General features: G+C 44.2%; 1 protein-coding gene across 1 annotated transcript in view; it reads right to left on the reverse strand.

Annotated features, from left to right (window-relative positions):
* GP6 (glycoprotein VI platelet) overlaps positions 1-2723 on the reverse strand; it is a 21131-nt gene extending 18408 nt beyond the window's left edge. Inside the window, exon 1 of the mRNA XM_034986359.1 lies at positions 2623-2723. The gene's annotated coding sequence lies outside the window, so the exon portion shown is untranslated. The remainder of the gene's footprint in view (positions 1-2622) is intronic.
* Positions 2724-6373: the final 3650 nt, after the last annotated feature.

Below are 6373 nucleotides of genomic sequence, written 5' to 3' on the forward strand. Positions count from 1 at the left end.
GCCCCGCATCGGGCTCCCTGCTCAGTGGTTAGTCTGCCTCTCCCTCTGCCCCTCCCCCTGTTCATGCTCTCTCTCTCTGTCTCTCAAACAAATAAATAAAATCTTCAAAAAAAGAAATCACCAAGCTGTACATTAGATCCGGGTGGGATCTATTGCATTCTGTCATGTCTAGAGATCACCGGCTGTGTTAATCATGGATTTCCCACTGTTCTAACTTTTTGTCTAAATCAATATTCTGTAATTACACTATGACTGTGCAAATATTATTCACATCTGAGGAGTGTAGTGTTGTACCTGTATATTTTTCCTATTTATTGAACCTGGAATCAGTATTTGTCTGGCTTAGTGCCATCTGCATAGTTTTCCTTGACCCTGTGTCTAATTCTTTCCACAGTTCCAAATAGCCTCCCCGCGTAATTTTACACACCTGTCAAACTGCCTAATCAATCAATGCCACTTTCTCCGGTGGAGGTGCCTTTCCTCCATTTTGCCTTCTACCTTCTCTAGGTTGAACAACTGCCTTTTTCCTCTCAAGCTGGCTTTTTTTTATTATTATTATTATGTTCAGTGAGCCAACATACAGTACATCGTTAGTTTTCTTACCCTTTTTGCTCGGTTGGTAACATAACCTGTTTTAGTCTCACTAGGGTTGCCAGATTTAGCAAATAAAAACATAGGACTCCCATTTAAATATAAGTTTCAGATAAACAATGAAAAATTTTTTCATAGTATGACCCACAAAATATAGCCGGATATACTTAGGCTTAAAATATTATTTGTTGTTTACCTGAAAATAAATGTCACTGAGCATGTCGTATTTTACCTGGTAACTCTTACCCTTACAAACACACACACACACACACACACACAAGCTCAGGAGGAGTTACTGTCTCCATGATAAACATAAGGAAACTGGACAGAGAGGCTAAGCAGTTTCTTTGAGCTCACACAGCTAAGAAGTGGCAGGACCTGGATCATCCCTGACTCCAGAGCTCAGGGGGTGACACACTTGTCTCCAGCCCCCTCTGAACCTCTATGCACACCAGGTTCTGCTCCCTGTACCCAAGCTCTACCCACATCTTTGCTGCCCAACGCAACCCCACCTTGGTCCTTTCGTGGGTTTCCATCCAGCCTTCTAGCGTGACTGAAAATACTCCCAGTCCCCTTCTGAGAACTTCCTGGATGGACCCTGAATCACCGCAGTCCTTCTGGTTAGGGACCATTATTAGCCCCATTTTATAGATCAGACTATGGAGACTGTATCGTGTCCGCCATCCTGCAGCTGGCAGGAGGTAGATTCAAACACCAGCAGCATATTTTAGTGATAAACAGTGTGAACTTGGTGCTAAACTCTTGAGTTTATTCGAGCCCTCGATGTGTGACCTTAAACAAGTTCCTTAGTCCCTCTGGGCCTCAGCTTCCTCCTCTGTAAAATGGGGGTATGAAAAAGGCCCTACCTCGTCAGGCCATTCTGGGAATTAAGTAAGTGTCTGCTAAAAAACATGGAGTAATATCTAGCCCATAGTAAATGCCACATGAGTGTGTGTTAATGAATGACTGACAGGTGGTCTGTGCTCATGACGTGTTTTCTTATCCCCATAACACAGCTGTTCCTTCCTGCTTGGTCCCTGGGAGCCTCCATCCTTTTAGCAATAGGGCTCTTCTGAATAAATAAGGGAACTGTGCACACACACGTAATCCTACCACCAATCCCACCATGGGAGGCTCTTACTTCAGCCTTACTGAGGTATCACTGACAAAGAAAAACTGTACATCTAGGGGGTACAACATGACGATTCGATGGACATTCACACCGTCAAATTATCACCACCCGTCCACTACCTCACACAGGTTGTTTTGATTTTTGGTTTGGTTTGGTGAAAATGCTTAAGATCTACTCTTTCAGTAAATTTCTATATTATTATTGCCTATAGTCACTATGCTGTGCATTAGATCTCCAGAACTTGCTCATCTTGTAACTAGAAGCTTGTATTCTGTCCGCCTATCTCCCCATTTCCTCCCACCCTCAGCCCCTGGCAACCACAAGTCTACTCTCTGCCTTTTTTTTTTTTCTTTTATTATGTTAGTCCCCATACAATACATCATTAGTTTTTGATGTAGTGATCCACTCTCTGCCTTAATGAGTTCGACTTTTTTAGATTTCACATATAAGTGAGATTGTGCGGTATTTTCTTTCCGTGTCTGGCTTATTCCACTTAGCATAATGGCCTCAAGGTCCATCCATATTGTTGCAAATGGCAGGATTATTTGTCCCTGTGCCGTGAGGTTTGCTGACAAATCTGTAATCTAGTCCTGATGTCACCAAGTCCACATACAAAATATAAATTAATAATTAAATAATTAAAACAGTGTATAGAGACAAAGTTGCACCCAAAACTGGAAGACCTGTTTATTTCCTGACCCAGCCAAGAAGAGAATAGAACAGAATAACAGACAAACACCACCTCCCTGGGTCCCAGTTTTCCCAACCAACAAATGAAGGGCCCTCATAGGTCACCAGCTGTCCTGAAATTCATTTCTGATGCAGTTTTTTAAACATTCTTAGTCTCATAGCCCACTGCCTACCCCTCAGCATTTCCCAGATCAACCCTCAGGACTCACCAAGACAGAGAAGGGCAGACAGGGATGGGGCCATGGTTCTGCAGCCTGTCCAGAGCTCTGTAGCCCAGGAGGAAACCTTCAGGGGCTGGAGCAGAGGTGCGGGATGTGATGAGGATACAGAACCCTCTCCTCCCTTCCCCCCTCAGGCTGGCTTTTCCTAAGTGAGGCTCATCAAGCTGGAGCCATCCCTCAGTAGAATGACTTGCACACAAGCTCACAGAAGCTCATTTATCTTCTGTCACCAACCCAGGATCGCACTATGTTTTCCCCTTGAGGCACTGAGATGGAATATTATCTGATGGATCTCATTAACAGAACGGTCTCAGGGAGCTTTCCTTTGGAGGGGTGACATTTTTTTTTTTTTTTAAGATTTTATTTATTTATTTGACAGAGAGAAACACAGCGAGAGAGGGAACACAAGCAGGGGGGGGTGGGAGAGAGAAAAGCAGGCCCTCCACCGAGCGGAGAGCCCGACGCGGGGCTCGATCCCAGCACCCTGGGATCACGACCTGAGCCGAAGGCAGATGCTTAACGACTGAGCCACCCAGGCGCCCCTGGAGGGGTGACATTTGAGATTATACCTGGTCATAAGAAATATTCATGGAATGGGCGCCTGGGTGGCTCAGTCGTTAAGCGTCTGCCTTCGGCTCAGGTCATGATCCCAGGGTCCTGGGATCGAGCCCCACATTGGGCTCCCTGCTCCGCAGGAAGTCTGCTTCTCCCTCTCCCACTCCCCCTGCTTGTGTTCCCTCTCTCGCTGTGTCTCTCTCTGTCCAATAAATAAATAAAATCTTTAAAAAAAAAAAAAAAGATTCATGGAAGAACAGCATGTTCAGCATGCCCCAAAGCCTTGATGAGGCAAAGAGCTTGGCATTTTCATATAAGCGGTAAGTGATTAGTGTGGCTGGAATGGAGGAGCATAAAGCTGAGACTGAAGAGATTATACAGGTCAGATCAGGATGTCCCAACCTTGGTACTGTTGACATTTGGAACCAGGTGACTGTTGGAGTGGGGGCAGGCTGTCCTGTGCTTCTGGGAGGCTCATGGCCAATCAAGAACCACTGGTTTGGATCATTCGGGGACTCCATGGGCAAGATAAACCTGGGTGCACAAATATCTCTTTATAATCCTACTCACTTTCCAGGCATGTTTTGTTTGACCCTCACACAAGACTGAGAAACAGGTGCAGCTTTAGTCCCATTCATTTTTTTTCTTTTTTAAATTTTTTATTTAAATTCAATTAACATATAGTATATTATTAGTTTCAGAGGTAGAGTTCAGTGATTCATCAATCTTATATAATACCCAATGCCCTCCTTAATGTCTATCACCCAGTTACCCCATCCCCCTACCCCCCTCCCCTCCAGCAACCCTCAGTTTGTTTCTTCTTAACGTTTTATTTTATTTTGTTATGTTAGTCACCATTCATTAATGAAGAGGGCGGAAATCGGAGGGGGAGACGAACCACGAGAAACTATGGAATCTGAGAAACAAACAGGGTTCTAGAGGGGAGGGGGGTGGGAGGATGGGTTAGCCTAGTGATGGGTATTGAGGAGGGCACGTATTGAATGGAGCCCTGGGTGTTATACGCAAACAATGAATCATGGAACACTACATCAAAAGCTTTAGTCCCATTCAAACGGGAAAACCTGAACTTAGAAGAAAATGTATTTTTCTAGTTAGAGTTTGGGTGCTGGAAGCTGAGTAATCGATTTCCTCTGGCTTAGCACAAGCACATGCACATCCAAGCCATCGCTCTCCCCTGTGGTTCCATTTCGATTATCCACCTCCAAGGAGCAGCTCTGAAATAGTCCATGCGAATTAGTTCATCTCTGCAAAACTTTATTTTGTAACTTGCAAACGTATATTATGTTGTAAATTGTGTAATGCTGTGGAAGTCATTTGTCTTTCCATAGCACACTCAGCGTTTCCGGACCATTCATATGTCTACAGAACAGTTACTTGCTTCAACACATTAATCTTTCCGCTGTCCCAATAATGGACAGCCACATTATGCCCAAATATCTCCACTGTAAACAATACTGAGCTAAATATCACTCTACATGTACCCCTCTGAACGTATGTGAGAATATCTTTAAAATATGTATCCAACAGGAAATTCCCAGATCTTGAGTTAGGTGTATCTTCAATTTACTCACTGCCAAATGGCATTCCATATTCAACGTACCAGTTCCTTGTCCCACAGCAGGGAAAGAAGGTCCCCAGACCTTCCCACACACCCAAAACCCGGGGTTGCCCAGCCTCCTAGTCTTCGGCAGATGGTGCACTAATTTGCCAGGGCTGCCAAAGTATCACTAACTGAGCAGCTTACACAACAGAAGTTTATTGCCTCATAGTTCTAAGATGAAGGTGTCTGCTGGGATGGCTCCTTCTGAGAACCATGAGGGAGAACCTAGTCCATGCCACTCTTCTAGATTCTGGGGGCTGCTAGCCATCTTTGGTGCTCATTGGCTTATAGATGCATCAACTCCAATCTCTGCCTCCAGGTTCACATGGTATTCCCCCGCCCCGTGCTTGTCTGTGCCCAAATTTCCTTTTTGTTTTTAAGGACACAAGTTATATTGATTAGGAGCCCCACCCTATTCCAATATGACCTCATCTTATCTTAACTAACTACATCTGCAATGACCCTATTTCTAAAAATAAGGTCCCACTCTGAGGTTCTGGTGGTTAGGACTTCAATGTATGAATTTGGAGGGGACACAGTTCAGCCCATAGCAGATGGGTATGGAGTAATATCACATCATTGTTGTCATCTTCTTTTCTCTAATTCCTCATGAAGTTGAGCATCTCATCACACCCCTTCCTGAGCTTGTAAATTACTTATGTCTTTCTGGCTTAGAGAATCATTTTTAAACGTGTACATGATCATGCAGCCAATGGCAGCAGAAGGAGAATTTGAACGCAGGTTAGCTCATCTACTCCAGAGTCTACAGTCTTACCTGATATGCTATCCCACCAAGGGTCAACCATCTCTCATTCCCCACCATCATCCACATTATTTCCTCCCCTCAGTTCTTTCTTTTTTTTTTTTTTAAGATTTTATTTATTTATTTGATAGAGAGATAGATAGCACAAGTAGGCAGAGCGACAGGCAGAGGGAGAGGGAGAAGCAGACTCCCCACTGAGCAGGGAGCCCGATGTGGGGCTTGATCCCAGGACACTGGGATCACGACCTGAGCCGAAGGCAGACGCTTAACCGAATGAGCCACCCAGGTGCCCCTATTTCTTTTTTTTAAAACATATAATGTATTATTTGTTTCAGAGGTACAGGTGTGTGATTCTTTAATCTTACACAATTCACAGCGCTCACATACCCTCCCCAATGTCTATCACCCAGCCACCCCATCCCTCCCACCCACCTCCACTCCAGCAACCCTCAAGAGTCTCTTATGGTTTGTCTCCCTCTCTGGTTTCATCCTGTTTCATTTTTCCCTCCCTTCCCCCCGCCATGATCCTCTGTCTTGTTTCTCAAATTCCTCAAATCAGTGAGATCATATGATAGTTGTCTTTATCTGATTGACTTATTTCACTTAGCATAATACCCTCTAGTTCCATCCACGTCATTGCAAATGGCAAGATTTCATTTTTTGATGGCTGCATAATATTCCATTGTATATATATACCACATCTTCTTTATCCATCCATCTGTTGATGGACATCTAGGCTCTTTCTATAGTTTGGCTATTGTGGACATGCTGCTATAAACATTTGGGTGCATGTGCCCCTT

This window comes from Mirounga leonina, unplaced genomic scaffold (genome assembly GCF_011800145.1).
Source record: "Mirounga leonina isolate KUSES-001 unplaced genomic scaffold, KU_Mleo_1.0 Mir_376, whole genome shotgun sequence".
Taxonomy (NCBI): Eukaryota; Metazoa; Chordata; class Mammalia; order Carnivora; family Phocidae; genus Mirounga; species Mirounga leonina.